This window comes from Phoxinus phoxinus (assembly GCF_949152265.1).
Source record: "Phoxinus phoxinus genome assembly, chromosome: 20".
Classification (NCBI taxonomy): domain Eukaryota; kingdom Metazoa; phylum Chordata; class Actinopteri; order Cypriniformes; family Leuciscidae; genus Phoxinus; species Phoxinus phoxinus.
The window spans coordinates 11426219-11449926 of NC_136895.1; positions in this window are offsets into that span (position 1 = coordinate 11426219).

A 23708-nucleotide genomic window follows, 5' to 3' on the forward strand; every position below is an offset into this window, starting at 1 on the left:
ATCATGTGTGTTTTTCTTACAGTCATGACTAACTCCTCTGCAGCTGTAGATCAGCATTTGGTTTATGATTAGCTATCATAGATTTCCCTGCAGTGCATCCAAAAAGATATCCAAGTGGACGTCAATGAGTAAGATGTTTGTTAAACGCCTGCTGTGATGAAGCTGAATTTCTGGACAAATGTATTAGTTGTGATCCAATTTGTGTAATATTGCTGCAATTTCTAGTCTAGCTTGCCTGCTTGTGGGACAAATCCGGGTGTATTTTGTGGCGGGTGAACAAAGAAAGATCCAGTAGGTCTAGCGTCAGCCCTCAGAGAGATTTTTTAATTTGACATATATCACGATTATGTTCAGTTAGATTCCAGTAAGTAATCATCTCCTCTACACCACGCTTGGAAGCATGACAGAATAACTCGCCCCAAAAATATTATGTAACAAATTTCACTGCTCTTGCCCAGGAAGGACTTCTTTGTTTTGAATAGGAGCACATTTTTATTCCCCTTTGGACTTACAGAAAGTAAGGCCATTCTCCGATGTGTGGAGTGCGTTTATGCCAGGGAAATAACCCACCTTGCACCAGTCACCACGCCAAGTCCAGCCAACCTTAACCCCGCACCGCGGAAGAGAAGCCAGAGCCCACCGCAGACGGGGAGCTAACGCCTGCCTGATGGATGTGCCTGTGATGAGGACAGTGCTGACCATCGTCCCGGAGATGAAGCCCCACAGTGAGTCTGACCAGGTGTGTGAACCGGCAGCATCTGTGCAAGAGGGAGTGTTGGTGGAGTTGGACACAGATAAGAGGCTTATTGACTGGGAAACGGAGGTAATACTTTCCAAATGCCCACACACACACACTTTTATCACCACCAGTCTATACCAGAACATATGTCTGTTCATCATCTCTGGTCCTGTCCAGCCCTGGGTTGTCTGAGCCTTCATTGCCGCTGGTCCTGCCCAGCACAAAGCCTGTTTCATCACCCTGTGTTGGGATGGTGTTGTTGTCACTGATCCCGCTCAGCCTCTCTCTCCCGCCGTTTCATAAAGATCCAGCCAGTCCTTCAGCTCCGTCTTCGCTGGTTTCCTGCAGCCCCTTGTCTTCTACCCTGACGTTTTGCAGTATGGATAAGCCTTGGGTATTAGAGCCACCAGCTTCGCCCAAGCATGTGGATCCACCGGCTCCGCCTCCGGCCGCTGTTTCCGTCACTCCACCTTGGCCCGTCACCCTGACTCCCTCCGTCTTCGTTCCTCCCTCCCTCGGCTCCACCAGGGACCATAAGCCTTACGGCTCCACCGGGCTCCCTCGGACCACCGGCTCCACCTCGGTCTGACATTTCCCATCCTGCACCACGGACAGGTCTGCTGCACTCCGGCTCTTCCCCTCTATGGCTCCGCCATCCCTCCAATCCATTCCAGTTGCTCCAGTTCCGACTCAGCCTTTAGGTACCACGGTTTCACCTAGAGGGGTCATCCAACAGCTCTGTCACAGCCTCAGAAGCCTTCAATCGGTTCTCTGTCTGCGCCTAGGGCTCCACTATCAATGGCTTCTTCTCCATCGGTCGTCCCCTGAATGTCATCAGCCAAGACTCCATTATGGCTTCTCATCCTGGCGGTGTTCTGTCACGATTATGTTCAGTTAGTTTCCTTTTCATGGACTTTTAGTTTGCACTCATCAGTTTCCTGTCTCCTTTGTTCTCAGTTTGTCTCTATGGTTACTCATCAGCTCCCTTATTTGTATCATCTCTGTTTCTCCAATCATCATATGCCTGTGGTTCTTCCTTTGTCGGATATCGTTATTGTTGATCTGAGTTTGGTGAAGGTTTGCATTCTGTTATTAAAGTCTTTTTTTTTTATACTTTTGACGCTTTTCCACTTCATTTATTAATACAATTGAACTATACTCCACAGTGATGCATCCAAAACACAAGCTATAAGCTGCATTGGATCTTTTATAAAGCTGTGGTGAGGACCTCTGTCCCTCTAGGGGGTATCGGGGGCATGCCCCCCCGTAAGAAAATTTTGCGCATTTTTATGTTAAATTCATCAATCTGGTGCAGTTTGAGAGTTCAAAATTAAAAGCTCCAACCCATATATTAAGTGTGCAAATTAAACAAAGAAAAAAATCAAACCTCTTTTAGTAACAGTGTCTGTCTACATTACACTACATAATAATAGTTATAATATTAATCTCATGACAGTAGCCTAATAGCCATAAAACAATTGTAAAACAAATGCACTGAAAAATAAAGGAAACTTTCATAATTAGTTTTGTACTAATTTCTATACTTGAAAGAGATAAGCACGTGATCTTTTATTTTGGCATAAACTGCATCAAGCTTTTATTTTGGCGGAAAACATTGATACAAACGCGTCACATTAAACTTCTAGTAAATTGCTGTAATCGTCAACTATGCAGATGTGGAAATAATGTGTAACTGGGTAATGGGTTCCTACACTCATAGCCGAAGTGTTTTGAAAGTAGTTCTGCTTACCGCGGACTCTACACTTTCTCATCTCTCTCCTGATCCTCCTCACTATCATCATCATCATCACTGGAGCTGATGAAGGTCCTGCTGCTGCAGAAAACATATATATTTTGACACATTTTACAGCGTCTGCTTGAAGGGCCTGTATTTATTTTTCACGCTATTTCTCTGCACATTCCGTGCGTTTCTTCTCCATCTCTCCGACTATTTTGGCAGATACACACTGACACGGCACGCTCGCTCAAAGGTGGAGGTGTTTAAAGATGTGATTGGGCCAGCCCAGTGTCAATCAAGAAAACAACCAATCTGATCTTAGATCCAAGAAAGCAAACGCTGATCTACGCGTTTCATGGGCCGGTCTGTCAGTGGGAAAAAAACTAACGCTTACGTTTTTTGACCAATGCATTACACCGGCACTAACCCAGCGCCGTCAATTAAACAAAACAAAATGAATGGGCCGCCGATGTATGAGTTTTATGGCCCGTTAAAAAAAAAAAAGTATGATATGTATCGGCCCAAAAAGCACGTCGGCCCACCGGGCATTTGCCCGGTATGCCCGATGGCCAGTCAAGCCCTGGGGGGGTTATTGCTGCTCTCCCTGCTCTTATCCATGCTAGGCTGCCCAGAGTTCTCGCCCAGAATGGAACCATACCTCCAATCCAAACTGTATGCTAATTGTCAATCGCACTTTGCTGTGCGATGTTTGTGTCAACGTAGTACAGGTGACAGGAGAACTGCTCGTCTGAACTTATGTCCGTAGTCCCGCAGACAGTAAGGCCATAGCATGGACAGCTCGCTGAACAGCATGCAATATGTTCTAGAATTAAATTCTGTATGGCATCAGACATCCAATTGTCTCTTTCAAGCATCCATTTAGAAGCTGGTAATGAATGCCTACGTTCAAGCATAAGCTGCCAAAACACACCATCCCGATGAGACCATCCTCTCATATAGGCAGACCCTCACAAGCTAGAAATTTAACCGACCTAAAGGCTAGCTCCAAAACTGTCCAGGCAGTGTTTTGTTCTTTTGCCATTAAATCCGAGGGCAGGGCATTTATAGGCGTGCTATTCAATGCTGCCATTTTATTTACTGCTTCCAAACAAAAGTGTGACTTCTCATGTTCTTTGAACTTTTCCCCTGCCTTCCACCTATTTGTAACACCTCCTTTCAAAAATGCTGAATTTGCCCTTATTTTTTGTATCATTAATTAGCTTCTTCTTTACGGCAGAGCAACAAATTAAACATAAGGCTTTGTCTGCATGTTTTACATAATAAAGCCGTTTCCAACTCAAAAAACATCCTGCTTTAAAGCTTCAGACAAAGGTTTCATTTCCAAAGCGCCTAGTTGGAAAATCAAAATTCCGTGGTTGGAAAGGTTCGTCTCCATCAGTGTTAGCTTGCTCTGGGATATTGTAATCTGTTGTAGAAGGAGAGTCCAGAGGGGAGATATTCAATAGCAGATCCTTGTCGGGGATTGGGCTGTGTCCGTTAGGCCTACATGTATTGGTGGTTGTGCTGAAACTGGTGTAAACGTTGTGAAGGTCGATTTTGGGAAGTTTTGACTTGGATGGGCATTTAAAAAAAAAAAATCTAAAATTCGCTTTCGCACGATTATCTCTTTACAAATATATATTTTTCACATCGTGTACAGGTTATGTCTGATACCGCGTGCCAGCATCACATGTTAAGATTCAATAGGAAGGATTATGATAGGCCTATTTAATAAATCTATAGCCTATTTAACACATTATTGCACAAAATGGAACCTGAAACAAAATTATATATATATAAATGACTATCTGACCCACTGCCTTTTTTAATGGTAAGTACACTCAAAATCATTGGTGCACTTCAGTATGTTACAGATATACATATTTGTATTGCTATTTGGTATGTTGTTTTTATTATTATGGTGTTATTGGTGCAACTGAAGAGATTTTGTGAAAGTTTATATGCATAATGCAAATGGGTTTTGGTGTTGTAGGATGTACTATCTTGTGTTTTGGTGTTTTGATACATACAGTACAAGTTGTTATTATTTTAGTGAAGGTCTGTTTCTCAGATTATAAAAATGTTTGCCCCCCAGTTCTATATGTTCTGGTAACGGCCCTGAAACAAGCATTTGTGAAGTTTTATTTCTCTGAAATGTTTTAGTTCATTTTAATTCTACTGCTTTTTTTCAAAAAAAATTTGCCAAAAGGTTCGGTTGTGCCCTTCACGGCCACAGTTCACATCCTTTATGGACATAAACAATAGGATCTCTTGCACAGATGGTGTTAATTACTTCACCAACATAATAACCCCGTTGTATCATAGAGGCACCAGCGGTTATGTAACAGCGTTGAAAGCCTGGTATGGAAACCCCTCCAAGTTCTTGAATTTGGACAGAAATGATCATTCAATTATCGCATCAAGTGACGATGCTGTTGAAGCTCGCTGACAGAATTGTGACAAAAATCCAGTTTTTTTTTTCAATCATCTCTCCAGGTGGAGGATGTAGAGGGACACTTGTTTTTTCAGTTTCATTATTGCTGTTCCAAACAGCACAACCTGCCAGTCGTAGATAGTTTCCAACCACCGTAAGATCGATATGATCCAGCCAAATGCAGCACCTGCACCGGCCAGTGGATTTTGTCGTTTTACTTAAACAAATTCTCAATCCTGTTTCAACCGGCTGTCGCGCGAGAACAGTAGCCACTGTCGGTTTCACACGGATGGATGTGGCTGGTTGACAAACGTCTCGAAGGCCCCATGTTTGGGTTCATGAAAGGTGTTCGTCTCGTATGTGTTCTTTGGAATCAAGTGAAGATTTATTCTCATTTTGCATTGTGTGAGATAAATGAAGTAGGTCTGGAGACCATATGCTTACAGTGATCTCAGACGTAAAACTTGTCAAATGGAAAACAATCAATACAAGACTTATCACACTTTACAGGTACCAGACATTTGGACTTAGATTTATTTACTGGACACAAGTACCATGACTGAAATTAGAGACTTTGCCGCCTTTGACATGTATTAACTGCAGGTAAACCAAGATAAACAATCTTTATATACAACTGGATATTTATAATATGTGTTTTTGAGAAGCAGAAAGGTCAAATAATTGGAAACACACCAGTATAAATGAAGGAATGTTGTTCTGAAAATGTCAACCAAAGCGGTTAACAAATCCACAGGAATATTTCTCTCATATCATCAAACCTGTCTTTTTCTACAGAACAACAGGATATAGAGTTATATCTGACACCTGCTTGATAAAGCGATGAGACTTGTTGCACAAAGCCTCTAAATCCAGGAATATCTTCAAATTCCTCTATAGGGAAAAGATGCGGAGCATAACGGCTAATAGCTTTCTTACATGAAGCCTCATAAGTAATGTTATACATTCAAATTTTGAGAATATTATTTTGGTGACAGTAGTTTCCTTTAAGAGAGGCCTGTACATGTGTTGCAAAGTAGTCTGACAAAACCTTACAACCATATATAACAATATGGGAAACCACAAAACATAATGTTATAAATCGCAAACGCCAATGAAAACAACTTGATCCGTGAGAGAGAAAAAAAAATGGTGGTCTCCAAAAGAAGAACATTTCCCCTAGAGCCAAGTTTCAGTAATGCCTCTATTCCACAGAGATGTCTTGTATGTATTTATACAGCTGATGTTTTCTCAGCTCATGAGATTTACATTTTCCTGCTGCTGCGCAATAGGTTTTTCATTGTTATTGCCAGGTTTCCTTCTAAAGATAGTCAAACTACCTTGAAAAATGGTGTTCCTCAGGATGAGTCCGTGTTATTGGCTACTCAATCAAAGTTAATCAAGGACAGCTATTAGTGTTGAGGAAGCTCATTTGAAAAGTAGCTTGCCAAGCCGCTCATGATTTATTGCCTTTTAAAGAAAAGAAGTTGAAAGCAGCAATGCGGAGGACCGAGCTGAATAGAAAGTAGCAGGAAATGAAATGCACAGATGTAACATTAACATCAAACATCAGCTTAAAGGTCAAGAGAACAGATGTAATAATTAAACATGCTCTCTTTAACTGTACTTCCTCTCATATGTAGCATTGGAAAGTCCAGGTTAATGAGCTAATTTAGTTAGTTAATTGCACTTGTTTAAAAGAAAGTCTCTACGTGGCCATTTGTTTGTGTGTGTGTGTGTGTGTGTGTGTGTGTGTGTGTGTGGGGGGGGGGGGGGTTATCAGAAATCATTAATTTCTGATATGAACAATAGTAGCAATAAAATAACAAAAATCCGGCTACTTTTGTGCTCGGGGGGTTAAATGTGTTCTGTCACCTCTGTTGTGCTCTGTTTATACAAATGAAATATGCAGATGACATGGCATTGTTGCATTTTTATGGAAAGACAAAATTCTGAGTATAAGGAGCAGGTGTTAAAACTAGAAAAATGAAGTGAGTTCTTTATTGATAAATGTCAGTAAGACTAAAGAATTGATTTTAAACCCTCCAGAACCCCTAACAAAAATAATGTTATGCGATCAACCTTTTGTAATTGTATTTTGGAACTATTATTGACTGTAACTAGAATTTTTCTGAAAATGTGGATCTCATCTGTGAGAAAGCAAATTAGAGATGATTCCTGTTATAAAGAAACTGCGAAGATTTTCTGTAAATTTGGTTGTTTTGCAAAGAGTTTATATCAGTTTAATTGAGAGTGTTTTAGGGTATAACATACAGTAACTGTGTGGTTCAGATGAACTAATATTATTTTTGCAGAAATGTCGCCACAGGCACGTTTTTCCAATGAGCCTGAAGTCTGCCTGTGTAATGAGTTTGGTGTGACGTTTTGAAATTCATTGATGTCTGGAATTGATGAAACAAAAGGTGTTTAGAGATTGCGGTTAAGACGTTTTAGACTGTTCTGGAGCTTGGTGAATGCTATGATGTTACCCTCACACATAATGTATCTAAGATGTGTGTTATCTAAGATGTAAAGAAACGTTTGTTTTGAATTAAGAGCATTGGGATTTTTCAGATAGAACTGGGGTGCGGGAAGATGTTTTGGAGTGGGCCGCTGAAGGACGGAGAAGAGGGGAGGGGATATATAAAGATATAGTATTTAAAACAACTCCGTGCCATAAAGCAAAAAAATCAATTCGCTTAAATAGTTGTAGGTATATTTGTCAATAAATATGCATTTGACAGAAAATATGATACTTGCAAATGTAATGCAACAAGGAAACTTAATACAAATTACTATTTAAAAAAAATTGGCTATTGAGGTATTTTTTCATGCCATCAGTGAGACAGCACGCCATCAGGAAATAAACAATAATGAATAAATAATAAAAACCTTTTGTGCCTACCTTACAGATTTACCGGGTGGCAGAAAGTCACTGTCTTAGTGAGTGAGTCATTGAATCATTCATTCACATTGATTAGTTCAGAAACGCTGATTCATTCAGGAACAAAACATGTTGCTCAGAGACGCGAAGCGGTTATAATGTGCCTTTGTTTGGAACTATTTTCGTTGAAGGAGCAAAAACAGACAATATCTGTCTAAAATGTAAGTTTATATTACTTATTGTGATCTGTTTTCTTAGAATTTTTTCGGCACAAGTCCTGTTAAATTCAGACCCTGGTGTGTGTCAATTAAGATGTTGCAGTGTTGCATTGCCTCACGCGCCCCCTTCTGGATTGGAGTGTGGATTGCCTGTGAGTAAACGTATTGGTCGTGCGACTGCATGCGCCGAACCGTGACGTCCGTACCGTACGGTTCGGGCCGAATGCATGTAGTGTACTGTTACACCCCTAATATGTATACAAAATATGCATTTATAAACCAGTGAAAACCGAGGGTGCTCCACAGAAGAAAATAGTCATACAGGTTTGGAACGACATGAGGGTAAGTAAAGGATGACCGAATTTCCTCTCTTTGCAAGAACTAAGGTCACGATATGTGTAAGAAAAGCTAACAGACCAGTGCCAGGTTGAAACGCCTCTCCAGGGATGAGTTCACACGTGATTTATGGGGGTATCGGGTAGTATAGACCATGCATCTATGCTTTCTGAAGTAATGAGATCTACATAAGTCAGTCTTGAGAGAAAACTTATGGCTGTGGACTTTGACCTGAATCATGTTTGATTTTGTTTGGCGTCTTATGTTTAAAATCAGTTGAAACTCTTTGTTGCCTTTCACATCTTTACCTTACCATCATTTCCATCTCTCTTTCCTCGTCATTTATGCTTTTCTGACAGGCCAATGTGCTGCCAGTTCGGTGGGTTTTACGGTCAGCTAGAGCTCCAGAAGTTTGGCGCGCTCCGGCTCGCAGTTTATAGCGGAGTCTGCAGGAGCCATTATGGCCGCCCCGGACTGGCCAAGCCCCAACAGCAATGCACAGCGGATCAAAGGCCGTTACGCAATGATGTATTTAAGTTCCTGACAATATTTGGGTTTCTTTTTGGACTTACCGTGGTGTTTTGTCTCTTGGACAAATGTGTATGAAGTATTATCTTGCATGTGAGCTCTCGATGTGGACCAGGTTGGTCAGTTGTCAAGTTTCGAAAATGCTGTAACAGAGCATCAAACCCCAGCAACGAACTGTATGAAGTGAGATCATGGCTAAAGCATGCTGGGAAGCCACAAATATCCCTCACAGCAGGACCAGAAATTAAGTGCCCCATTCCTTACCCCACCCCATGAGTTTTACATTGAGTCTCAGTATAATCTAATATTATATAAGAGGCCGCTCTCCCAGAGCGACTGATAAACACACCTCCTAAAACAAGGCAATCTTGTTTCGTACGCCAGAAAGGTTGCATGAGGAAAATTATAATTATTATTGACGCTTTTATTGATATTAATATTAATATATTGATGTGTTGATGCTAGCTTTTTTGGTCTGGATCAATTTGAAATAATTCAAAATGCAATTCATACATATAATCACACCTCTTGTATGATGCACATGTTTTTAATTTCTGAATTAAAATTCATTGTGATGTCATTAGGGGAGCCTCATTAAATGTATGAAATTATTGAAAAGATAACCTTAAGTAATTAAATTAAACTGCTGTGCTATAGTCATGTGGTGCAACCCACATGCAGAAAAAGAGGTGTTTATGACAGGTTGTAAAATGTCAATGGGTTTAAAATTAAAAATCGAATGATTTGAAAATTATTAAGATGTGTACATGTATTGATTCTGTAAGGCTAATTTTTGATTACGCTTTACCTGATGGTTACACCACATGACATTTTTAGAGCCATTAAAAATAAACTTTTGCTCAAAACCATACAAAACCATCCGTCATTAATACAAAGAGTATATATTTGAGCATACGTCACTTTTAGAGAAAATTTAAACGATTTCTCTTTTTTTAACGTGAACTCTTATTTCTCATCGACCTTGATACTGTCACTTATGTAATGCTGAAACCATGACCTCATAATGGCAACACATTACATAATTTAACAAAACATTGAGTATATGTCTGCATAAAAGCTGTCATTTACATTATCGTCATCCTTTTTCCTCTGAACGACGCTGTTATTTCAGTTATGGCGTTTACAGCAGCATGTCTTACTACATATGCGGAAGATGCAGATAAATAGCTTTCATAAAGCTGCCAGCATGATGGCATGCTTTAGATCTTAAAATGTTTGGACGGATGCAGGACTTTCGGCTGCCCTCCAATCAGGGATACTGGAAGCCAAGGAACATAGAACAAACGCACACAGCATGTAGAGCGAAACATTGCTTTTGCAGGCCCCCATTGCCACGCCACACCGTCTTTTCCACGGGCACCCGTCCAGTGCAAATGTTATCTGCACAGATACTTATAGCACACATCAGTCAGTGTGATCGAAGACTCATAAGGAATTTTCTTCAAATATGAACCATTCAAAAGCAGTTCAGTGCATTTAAGGAAACAGTTTGGGAATATTCAACTCTAAGGAGTTTCGGTTGGATTCAAGAGGCCCTTGATTTCCAAAATTTGATTGAGTCTGTTGCTTTAGTCTCGTCGTACACTTTTGCTTTCCCAATAGACGGTTCTAAGCTGTCCTTCAAGAAAGTTGTGGGTGTCACAACAGTTCGTAAACAGTCTCCTCACGTGGACAGAGGTGGGATCCTTCTGCAATGGAGTGTAGGAAAACGAGAGTGTCAGAGAAGGGGAAAAAGTGGAGACCTCTCAAGTGCTTCTTTCCACAGGAAGCCGAGTTCATTTAGGTGTGGCCCACATGCGTCCTTCAAAGGAAAGAAAAAAAAATCAAAATAGGATGTTTTGGATGTTGCAATGGAGACCGACCAGAGCCAAAATCTGTCACAGGCCAAATAGAGAACCGGTGGAGTGGAAAGACAAAACGAAACAGATCCAAACAAGTTTTAGAGGAGTGTTGATGAAAAAAGTGTCCGTAATTCATCATACTAATTGATTATAACTTATTAAGGAAGCCAAACACTAAACCAGATGGGGATTTTTGTTTAAATTTGCTTCCGATTATTCACATTCCACTTAACGATTCCAGTTCTAAACGATTTAGAGAAAGCATAATTGGTCCTTATACTACAAATACTATTCTTGATAAAATATTTTTGCTTTTATGTAAAATAACATTCATTCATTTTCTGAAGGTCACCTAATGCCAAATAGATCTCATTAATTTGCAACTTCATTTCAACTACCGGTAACTAGTATTAGTAGACTGTTAGGATAGGGTTATGGTTATATTAGTAGAATAAGTTGACAATCTTGACATGTAGGCTACTTGCAAAGTTATTAATAGTCAGTGGAATTAAGCTGACAGTCTACAAATACTCTAATGAGAGTTAGATGACATGTAGTTGCAAAGTTACTTATGTCTAAAATGTACTATCATATAGTTGTCATCATGTACTATCATGGTCTTTATATACATTTTAAAAAAAAATCACCCACAAATAAAATATTCACTTTATTTAAATTTATTAAATTACATTTATTTAATTACATTTATTAATTCAGTTCCTCTCAAAGAAATGATTCACACAGTATTTACACTGATTTAAGCCTTACATTAACAAATCATAGATACTGTATGTTATTCATATATTTAGAATCGGACGTGATTCAAATGACTTGCTGTGCGGAGTCAAGAACCATTCCAAACGATTCAGTGTGCAGACGAATGAATCATTAAACCTTTACTAAAACTTTATTAAAAGTGATTTAAATCTTTTTGACTGAGTCATTATAAAGAAATGTAAGATTCTTTGACTGTGAGTTGACTGGTCGTGTAGTATGTTTTTGCTAGTGCGTACAAATAAATATATGAATAAATTGTCATTTCTTTTTGTGTGTGGTACTATACATTAGGCAACTGTATAACAGTGCAAGAAATACCGTTAAGACTAATTTAGTTCTATTTGAGTTCTGCGAATAAGGCCCTGTTATACACCTGGTATTAAAGGATAATTCCGGTATTTAACACCTTGAGTCTATATTGTAGTTTGTTTTGGATGAACAAGAGTGGTGGACAACATTTTTTTGACAATGGTTCCTCTCTCGAGTTTTTGACTATAAAAGAATTGGCCATGGACCCATTTAACATTGGAGTCAATGGGCATGTCCGAAAATGTCATTAAAACAACCTTTAACATTAGTTTTCAAAACTGTGCAACTCACCGAGTGATTAGTGATGTTAGTTGATGTTCCAGAAACAAAAAAGTTTTGCGAAATACAGTTTCTGTCGTGTTTTATTCGTCATTTTGTAAAATCCCATTGAATTCTGTTGAAGGACTGAGTGCTCGTTAATATATAAATGCGCTAACAGAAACGGAAAGGGGGCTGTTTACATTTGGTCGATGTAGTCTTTTTGCTCGCTTCCGTTTCTCATAAGGCTAGCGAGCAGAGCTCTTTACCGCAGTTTTTGACCGCACAAATTCTAACCATATTAAAAAATAACGTGACCACTGACCAGTGCAATATGAAGTTGAACTCGACTGTGACCGTGAGTGTCCCGCGAGACATAAACATCGGTTATCGCCATCAAGTGGTCGGGAGTGTGCTAACGCTTCAGATTCAAATATTGAGCGGAAGTTACACGGTTCTGAAAAAATAGTTCCACTATAGCAAAATAAACGGATTGGAATCATATATTGCGACGATATATTGTTTATAATCATCAACGAACACCACTAACCACTCGGTGAGTTTAACAGTTTTGTAAACGAACATTATTGGCTGTTTTAATGACATTTTCGGACATGCCCATTGACTCCAATGTTAAATGGGTCCATGGCCAATTCTTTTATAGTCAAAAACTCGAGAGAGGAACCATTGTCAAAAAAATGTTGTCCACCACTCTTGTTTATCCAAAACAAACTACAATATAGACTCAAGGTGTTAAATACCGGAATTATCCTTTAAGATGTGTTTTGGTCGATCGAATCACAAGTAGATGACGCTAAATACAGGTGTAAACGGGGTCTGAAACTTTTTGAGCTTGTCCACTTTCAACCACTTTCAGACATAGTCGAAAACGCATTAGACCGGATTGCTTTTTTAGTGTAAACGCTCATGTGGTTTAATGCGTTCAAACAGCCACAAAAAAACGTCTTCTCTCCGTCAACTGACCTAATGAGTAAACTTTATGGGAAGCGCGCTAGTCAGACGGGATTTAAACTTTGTCGGCTGAAGACCCAAGTTTCGTTGGCAGACAAAAAGCGTGCCATGCACAATGTTCTCTCATCATTCCTGATTTTTAACTCACGACAGTGTTCGGCTGGTCTTGAGGTTATCAGAGCAGAAACGAAAGCTGAAACTCTCCGTATGTTCTCTATGAGCTTATTTCATCCATTAGATCGAAAGATCTAAAAAAGCCTACCCGACCATAGACAAAGTGGTCAAAATAATTGGACAAAAGAGACGGAATAAAATACCAGGTGTGAACGGGAATGTGTCTCCCTCGTCTACTTGTGATCCGATCGAGCAAAAGCATCTTAATACCAGGGGTAAACAAGGCCTATTTTATTTCTGTTTTATCCACATCTGCGGAACCATACGTCATGAAAATTATTTGTTTCCAGGATAAAAAAATAAATAATGGAATCGGTTCTGAATAAAAATGGTTCTCGATTGCCAACCCTAGTATTCACCTTGAAACTAAGCCCAAGCTTTAAAGCGCAGTACAAACTTAGCACTGACATCACTGGAAATGGAGAAGAGAGTTTTTAGAGCGCTTTCCAAAAAGCTCTTGCCTTTGCAACCACCATCAGTACATTAAACTATGTCATACTGTTGTTAAAGCACCTCTGAATGTTTAGAGTGACTATAAGCATTAATATTCACTGCTCATTAATAGAAAGCGCTTACATAAACGATCGTTAACAGATTAGAGCGGATGGCCAAACATGGAAGTCTGAGAGAAAGAAAAGTCAGGACCTGGTGAAATTTTCCAGGCTTTTTCCGCACCAATAGAACATTAGATGCTGTCCACCACTTAGACCAAAACAAAACCGTGAAGCAAAGAAGAAAAAAAAAGATTTAACCCGGCTTCCTTCCAGAATCAATCAGGAAATCGTGCTGGAAAGCCGAAATTGCTGCTCTGCTCTCGTTTTGACTGACGGGATCATGTTTTTCACACATTTGATACAACCCAGCTGAGGGTTGGTTAAATACGTTGAAACAAACTTTCCATCTGTGTATGGAAATGTAATCACTATGGAAATAAACATTTGCTCTGGGAGGCAGTTTTAGAGGCTGTTCTGTTACCTTATCTGGGTAGAGGGTCGTAGTACAAACGCGACGTTGCCAGCTGCCTCAAAACATCGCTGGTCTTTGAGCCGCCATGCCGTGTGGTTTCTATTAGTTGTGCTCTTATCGAGATATCGCCGCGCTCAGGCTGATGTTGTGCTTTGAACTGTGGTTCTGGAGGGCAGCGGAGCCCGGGAAGTTGACGACTGAAATGCGAAACTGAGACTCTTGTGCCGCAGGGTAAAACTCACACTGAGATAAAGCAGGTTTAGAAAAGAGCGAATCAAAGCGCCTGTCGTGAAAGACACGTTAGGAAAAAATGTGAGAAAAGCGACACTTCAGCGCACGTCTCGGGTCTGACTATAGTTATGATTTATTATGCTTCCCTTTGTTCACTGTTGGACTGTGTTTTCTGTTCATTCTCTGAGTATGCAGGTCTCGCATGTCACCATGAGTCTTTGACACTGCTTTGCTGAAAATCGTTCAAAATAGTGCAATAAGCTCCTTTTTTATGTCACGAAACTAGAACAACAGCGGAATAAGCGGGCAAACATAAAGAAGCCATAAATGTTGGGTATTAAGTAGTGAGCTTTATTTCTCTTAGTGTCCAATGTTTTGTTGAATAAATTAAAAGTTATGATTTTTAGAAAAAACTAGGCCTACATACATTACATTATGCTATTTCCTTAAGGCCTATACTTTGAAAAACTGCATAAGGGAAAAAAAGGCCTAGATAAATAGCCTATAAAATATAATTATTTAATATTTTAAATAAAACCATATGGTTTTATTTGCATGATAATAATAATAAATACAATTATTGTTTTATAATGAATAATGATATTTATCTTTATTTCTTTTTATAAATAGGCTATTAAATTACACTGCAATCTGTAAAAAAAAAAAAAAAAAAAAAAAAGTGCTGCTAATTTTACAGACATTTCCTATAACCCTATTTATAATTAATAATGACAAAATACAAGAAAAACGCCTGTGAAAAATATTTATGTAAAATCTTAACACAGTGCATTGGACCCAATTTTTTTACTGACTTTATCAATATTACATATTATGTTATATTATTAGTAGCCTATATATTAAATATTTTAAAGGATTTTTGTATTCATGAAAAGAGTCAAGTCACCTTAATTTATATAGTGCTTTAAACAAGATTGTTGTGTTCAAAGCAGCTTTCCATGATTCAATGATGCAAACACAGTTCAATACAGTAAAACTGCTCTAAAAAGAAATCGTGTCATTGTTTAGTGTTGTTGAACACAATAGGATATGGATTAAGGGTGAGAGGATGGTCAATCTGGCTCAAATTTGCCACACACACAAAATGCAGTGCAATGAGAGACACTAAGAAAAACTCCAACAAATGTGAGGAAGTTAATGCGATTTCACAAACTGAGAGCCCCTGAATGAATCAATCTCTCCGAGTCCTTCCCTATACTATTTCTCTTGTTGTTTTGGTCCATTACTGGCTTCCCCATCCCATAATTTCCCTCTGCCCCCACGGAGGGAAATTCCAGACTTCACATTTAATCGCTTTCAAACACATTCACCTGCTTTGGCAGTGTGATGACCAGATTCAGTCCAGAGGTGTGCGATTGTGTGTGTTTTCCCAAGCAAAGCTCTTATACACTTGCGAGCTGATGGTTGCAATTGGAGCCATTCGGCGGTATCATTACGTTACTGAAGTTGGCAGCTTTACACCTCGGCTCCAGTCCCTCAGAGGGACATGTTTAAATGCTAAATATTTCTCACAGTAAGAAAAGAGACCTGACAAATGAAATGAGACGATGGGTTTCAGCCATTCTAAAGTTGGACATCCTGGTATTTAGATTCCTAACAGATCTGGAAAAGCAATTACTGGTAATGCTTTATAGTTTTTATTAATAACTTCAACAAATTTATTATTTTGCTCTCATACTTAGGGTTGGGGATTTGAACAAGAGACCCTAATTCAAATGATTAAAACTCGTAACTAATCCCGCACGTGGCTACGAACATGAATGATGCCAAAAAAAGTTTTCAAATATAGCAATTTTTCACTTTTTTTTTTTTTTTTTTTTACAAATATTGTGAATTATAATTTCTCTCTTCAAATACCCAGACATTAACATAGTGTCGGCCCAGATCCGGGCCACATCTGGTACAGCACATGTGGATTCAACGTGTACCAGATGTTGGCCGGATCTGGGCCGACTATTTGTTTTTTAACATATAGAACCACTTAAGGGTTCCCACCATGGTATCATCTTATGGATTTAGTTTCAATTAATTTAGTTTTAACCCCTTAACGGCGACTGTCGCGAATTCGCATCAAACCCCTTCCATTCAGACTGCGGGCGAGATAGCGTGTGTATTCCCCCAATGCCTGTTTGTGCACATTCGATACATACCTAGGAACCTTTTGCGCGCATTGGTTTTTCGTAGGACCGGTCGGAGTGGGAACTACATCCGGTTCACGAAAGCTAATATTTTGGTTAGCAAAATCCACATATCAAGGCCGCAAATGTGGATAAATTACCCAAAATTAGGCAAGTTGTGCTAAGATAAAAATATGTACCAGCTTATTGATTGCTTCTATGTTATTCAAATAGACTTCATGTGACGAATATTGTTTACATACTTTTTACGAATTCGCGACATTCATCCATAACGGCTGGATTCGGCTATAAAATGGCTACCTATAATAATGCTGTATTTAGATGGCTTTCAGCACTCACATGCATCTTATTTAGGCAGATTATTTCTATAATCGTTACAAAAATAGTATGTTAGGATATAAAAGCAACTCCTGTCCTGACCAGGCAGATGATTATAGTGTGTTTTTTTGTTCACTATGCACTGGAGAAACAAGGACAGAGTTAAACTGACAGAGTGTAATTTACTTATTATAGTGTGTTTTTTTGTTCACTTATGCACTGGAGAAACAAGGAAAGAGTGTAACATGAAATGTTCAGAAATGTAACAAAAAAACGCTTATAGAAAAGGTGTAGTCAAGTCAAACTGTATAAGGATCGCATTTTAATGTTTTTTTTAACATACATTGTCATGTCAACGACCCACCTGCTTTATTTCAGCTTGTATTACAGTTGAACATTTGCATTCATCAACATGCGTGCATCCATCACAATGGACTCTTTCCAAACAGTCTCGACACAAATCGCTCTGGGATCTAATGAGTACCAGGGTGGAAAAAGCGTTCCCGCTTGGATCCCAGCCTCCGCCGTTACCGCAGACTGATCGCTGGTGCGACTCGGTGCGATTTGTCCGTTAAACGACTTCAAGGCCTTCTCAGAGGATCTGCTCTAGCTTACTGTAGCCGCGCACACATTATTTTCTCATTAGCCTGGGCTCTGCTGTATTTATATCAACATTCTACTGTGACTAAACCAATTTTCCGACAATAAAAAAACGGGTAAATCTCTGTCACTTATCTTCATTCGACAATGTTACAATTATACAGTCATTTGATCTTGATGTGTTGTTTTTTAAACTCCTCAGAGGAGGTTCTGCAGGCCTTACGGAACAATCCAGACTGACAGGAAACGTCCCGACGGGTCTTCAAAACATCCTTCTTTTTGAGCGATGCATTCAAAACCCTTTCTCTACTGTATTGTGTGGCCCGGTAACACAAGAAATCCCACCGGGGTGTTTTTCGGCTCAGCGATTGTGTAAGTTTTTCCGTGTTGACGAATATGTTCCATCATTTGCTCGCTTCTTGGTAAATTTATTGTGATGCGGTGTTGGTCAGGGGCTGATGCGAAGGTGACTGGCGTCAAAACTGCATCTTTCAGCAGGGCCGAGATGTTTTTTGTAGTCTTTCATCAACACTTGATCATTCACAGCACTCCGCTTCCTTGACAGATGGAGCGCAACATGTCAACAGCAGGTTAAAGCGCTCACACAAACAATCATTCGTGTGCCCGGCGATTACGCACTTATGTTGGCGTCGTGCGGACAAACATATTTGCGTGAGACCACAAACATGTCCGCGCTGAATGATGGATATAGACACATTCGGTTCATTTCCAAATCTAGCACACACAATACTTGGGCCAGTCCAAGGCCTTGAGGAGGGAAGTCTGCATGTCATTTGCTTGCTGGATCCGTTGGGCCAATAAACTGGCTCATAGCTTTGATTCTTCACGGGCACGTGAGAGGGGAACGAGAGCAATAGTCCAGCCACGTGCTGCTGTCTGGCTCTGTGTATCAGTCTCTGATCCGGCACTGCAACTCTGCTTAATATCACACACTGAAAATATGTACATTTTTTTTTTCATGCTTTTCCATGTTTCTTTCTTTTTCTTCCATTTTTGGCTAGACATCTCATATGGACTTCCCTCCATATGGTAATTTTCACATCTATCTGTCTGTCTGTCCTTTCGTACAACATCCATCTATCTTTTAATCTTTTAAGCTATAATATAATAATAATAGCTGTATCTTAAATTGGAATTAGCCTATAAAAGTGGATAATATCTTCATAAATGTATATATATCTGGGGCCATTGTCCAATAAGTATTATCTGGATCACAATGATCTGAATTTGGAATGATTTTGATATCAATGTAATCCATCTTAGTTTTGTGCTGTTTTTTTGTTTGTTTGTTTTTTTTTCTAAGCGAATCAGATTGTATCACCCTGATCCAGATATACACTTTTTTTCGATTAGGCTACCAAATCTGGATTAATAGTGCTCTACGGAGCCCCTAAAGGGACATGATGAAAAAAATATGGGACGGAAATTTTTCTTTCAATGTTTTTGCGTTCTCTCAGAAAAGTTTTGCATAGCTTTCATCCGAGAAACTCTGCATTCACTTGCAAAGAACTGTTGACTGGTTCATCTTTTATGATTGTGACTAAGTAGTTTACAAACAGTGATACAAAACTTAATATAACATTTTTGTTTGATATTTACATCTGATTATTTTATGGCGCCAAAATCTATTTTTTAATTTACTGTAGGCTATACAAAAAGGCTTAAGAAGTAGCCAAACTTCTACTTTATTACTGTAACAGTTGAACTTATCAAGAGCAAAAAAAAAAAAAAAAAAAATATGTGTGTGTGTGTGTATACACGGGTTTCTGTGCAACGTCATCACATAGATGCGCGCGCATCTAAGAGGCAGAAAGCAACAGTCTTTACGGCTATATCTAGCAGAAGCAGAGATAACGCGGAGCTGTAGTGCTGTAAACTAACCTAAATGCATAGGGTATGTCATGTTTTTATGATCCGCAAACTTAGTTGGACAATTCCATACTAGTCAACTAACTAACGTTTTACATAATGTTATATTAATATGCAAATGAAACACAAGCAAACAGATTCAACTCTGAAATTGCAGTTTATTATTGAGTCAACAAGAATTTACAAACAATGCGAAATCTACGTTAATTACAATGTTCTTTTACAGAACTCGGCATAAAATATAGCGGTCTTGCCTCTTGGATGCGCGCGCATCCGGTATTGTTTGTATACAAGAAACCTGTGTATACAAATGTTGCATTTTTTGACCAGTTTTAAAGTTTTGTTACATTTTTGTTCCCGAAATTCAGCTTTCTGATGGGATCAGTATAATGATTATACCAGTTTTTTTGAAGGTATCCCAATCTTACTCAAATGTTTTGAGCAACACAAACTGATGATTTGATCCAAATCAAAACCAAGATTGGATTTTGTGATCTAATCTGATATCAGAATCCTGTTTTTTCTTATGAACAACCCGTTTTCAAGATTTGATCCAATCCGATAGCCGAAATCCGATCAGATTACTTTGTAACAACTGGCCCTAGATGAGACCGTTTCATTCTGCAATGAAAAAAATATGACTTAATTCATTATAATAATAATAAATGATCATGACAGCATGAAATTGAAAGAAATCACACAATTATATAACTTATGACAAACCGCTGCATTTAAATACACGGTTTTGAAAAAGAGATTATGAATTTCTACAGTATATTAACCTACAAACCAATTCACAAAAATTAATCACAATTCCTAACGCCACTTTTGAGAAGAAAGCGCCTGTTTGATTGCTGCAGCTTGAAAAAATGATAAAAAATACAATTGTTGAGCAAGTACTGTAGCTCTTAGCAAAAGCTACACTATTTTTGTTCATCCATTCATCCATACGTCTGTCTGTATACCTCTTTGTTCCTTGTGTGCCAGATACTAAGCAACTGTACTTGGAGTTAATTGCTTCCATACAATAAAAACACCTGCATGAAATGACTGCTCCATAAAACAGGCCGAGTGGAGACCCGTCTCTGAGTAACTACACGGATAAACAAACAATCAGGCACAGTCATCGTCTTGTGGGCAAATCTGGACTGAGGTTTCTGTGCTTTTGTTGTACTTAAGTGTGTTGAGTGCCCAGCATGTGAAAATTAGTGCAACTGATTATCCAGTTTGACTGCTAGTGCCATAAATGTCATGCACACATTAAACTGTGTAAATGCAGAGCCCCCCAGTGGCAGGAATGGTTAAATGCATATAATGAATTACATTTTTTTTAAATGTATTATATAATGCAATGCATATACATGGACAGTTTGGTCTAGTGATATAAATATCAAGCGCTTTTTCCTACAAATTTTATGATCTTTATACCCTTAAAATACTTTTGCACAAATCCACCAAATCGGTGATAGTTGCGGAAAAATCTCCGCTCCACTTATGAGTTGCAGTGATGGTTAAATCAGATTAACAGCTGGGGTCTCAGCAGAGCACGGAGAAATCAGGATGGATAGGATGCGAGAAAGATACATCATTCACCTGTGCATTAAAAATCGTCTTTCAGCACCACATGCTGTCGCTGTTCTGACCAGGCTTTTCCCAAACTTTCCAGAGACTCCCACTGAGATCCATCCGTCACATATCCATCTCCACACGATAATCAACGCATGGGATGCGCACTGCAAACACATCTGTCCACACTTGTGCAAAGTGACAACGGATCAATCACGTAATGCAGCCAGGTTTTGATTGCTGGCCCCAAAAGCAAGTCCTTCCTTCAAGGATTTCATTGTATCCTCAGCTGTGCAAACTCAGCATTCACGACCTTAACTTTTGCAAGTCAAGATTCAGACGTGTGCACAATGCACATCAATCAACAATCGGGAAGCCCAAACATCTCCAAGTTTTACAAATAAACAGCCGAGGGAATGTGGTTACTAATCCTAGCGCTAAGGGTGCGATGAGTCAGCTTCGCCTTACACCCCGTGACATTTCCACGCTACATAAATGAATGATTCACCCGTCCAGTTGCTGTGGTGAATATTCCTCTTTCCCACACACCGATTTGATGTCACTATCCACTTTCAGAGGCGCATGATTTGAAACGCCGCCACTTCTCAGACACTCCCGGGCCGGTGTTGTGCATGCGTTTCCATGGTTCTCCTGTAATGGTTCACAGGGGGAGTCTGTTCTTGGATGGGGGTTAACTGTAAACGTGTTGTGGTTTTGGAGGTCCGAGCTACATTTCTTGCATTTCATCCGCTGGAGGCAATTGCCGCCGAGGCCAGTACTGAGTGAGGGCTCGGATCAGCAACATAAGGCCTGCCATTTTTCCAGAATCACACAACAGCTGAGTTACTTAAGGTTTTCATGAAGGATGAGGACAGAGAGTTGGCTCATAAGATATCCCAAGGAAGCTGCCTCACCATTTCCACATAACAGTGGCTCTCCTCTCGAGAAGTGGGAGATTCCCTCTTTCTCCATCTGTAGGGGCTGAGCTCAAAAAGACACACATCACAGGCATTGAACACTCAAAGGTTAAGTCACTTGTTCCATGGCAGAGTTACCTTATACGCCCGGTACTGGCACACGGACACGTTTTATTGATGCCACTTGCTGAGTGTCTTCTGGACAACATTTAAAAAGAGTTGGCAGAGAGAGGGATGAAGAGAAGGTGAAGATAAAGAAGGTGTCTGGGGGAAACTTGTCTGCTCCTTGACCTTGAATTTCCAGTCCATCTCAGGATCAGGAGTAATTGAAACCAAGGGAAGTTCTGCAATTGCTTTTTCCACAGTCACGGTCAAACCAGTATTGCATAACCTTGGCTCGGTGAGATGGCACCGTGAATCAGGTTGTGTTTAGCATGCATCATCAAAAAGTGAGAGGAAGTGAGTTTGTTTTTGTACAATTCCCAAAATTTAGTTTGTTGTGTAATCAAGGGGATCTTCCTTAAAGGAGAAATCGGTGTTCTTTTTGGGGTCCAACCACAAGATGCTCCAGTCAAACTGACCCTGCAATAAATGTGATCAAAATTGCTTTAGGTAAGGGGTAACAAACCCTGCTCCTAGAGGACCACCTTCGTCTAGAGTTTAGTTCCACACCTGATCAAAGGCTTCGGGATTACTTGAAAATCACAGTAAGGTGTAGGGTTGTAACGGTTCAAATTCCTCATGAATCGGTTTTCCTCACGGTTTCGGTACGGTTTGGTATGGGCAAAAAATCAAGGGGAAAAAGCACTACTGATACAAAGTAGTGCTTTTCAGGGTATTTAGGTATCTAACAGTAGTTTTCAAGGACAGAAATTTAGTAAAATATGTAAAATAACATTACATATAATCTTCACTGTATACATTAAATACATATTAATCATTATTTAAGTTACAAAAGCTATATTCAGTCAAGAGCAGTAAGTGATTTCCTTTCCTTTTGTTGTTTAATTAACATTAAAAACACAGAGAGCAGGCATATTAGGCTGCTGTCACTTTAAGACATACAGTAGCTAATGCATGGATCCAAAATACTGATACTGTTACATTTGCATTGTTTTTCTCGACTGTTTACGTTAACTTAAGACATAACCTTCTATGTTTGCTTGGATACTCGCCAAGCCGGGCATGTTGACAATTTTTCAAGCACATGACTTGAACTCAATATTTGTCCGCTGTCTGAGATGCGGCTTTCCATGTGAACACAAATGTTCTTACAGCGCACAAGTTCTCTTTCGCCTCTTCTTGCGCTTTAATTTTTATATCGTCAAGGCTGAAATGAGTTTGGTTAAACACAGAGAGCAACGTGAGCTGTTTAGGTCTCACCTGCGCTCTATGAACACCCTGGTGATGACGGCGCAAATGACTGGTCATATTAGCGCATACGGCACTCCTATTTAACAAAGTTTACATAGAGTGACTGTTTTGTCCAATTTTTTTTTGATAATTTAATTTTTTTTATCCTGTTGCGCCCTCTATAGGCCATGACCAGCGACTAGTCAACGTCAAGCTTAAAGCGTCATGGCAGAGCATTAAAGTCGGCTAATTGACTAGTCTGTGCAACCCCTAGTATCGACAGAAACATTCATTAGCCTAAGGCCCCGATCACACCAGCCACGTTTTTCAGGTTCGAAAACGCGAGGCGCACAGCACTGGCCCATCACACAGAACGAGCAGTGTGCTGCATTTTTTATGTTGCTAGGCAACCACCGAAACAGCTGTCCTGTCAGTCAATTAAACGTCAAATCAGCTTTTTATTAGCTTTATTTACTTTCTGTTGA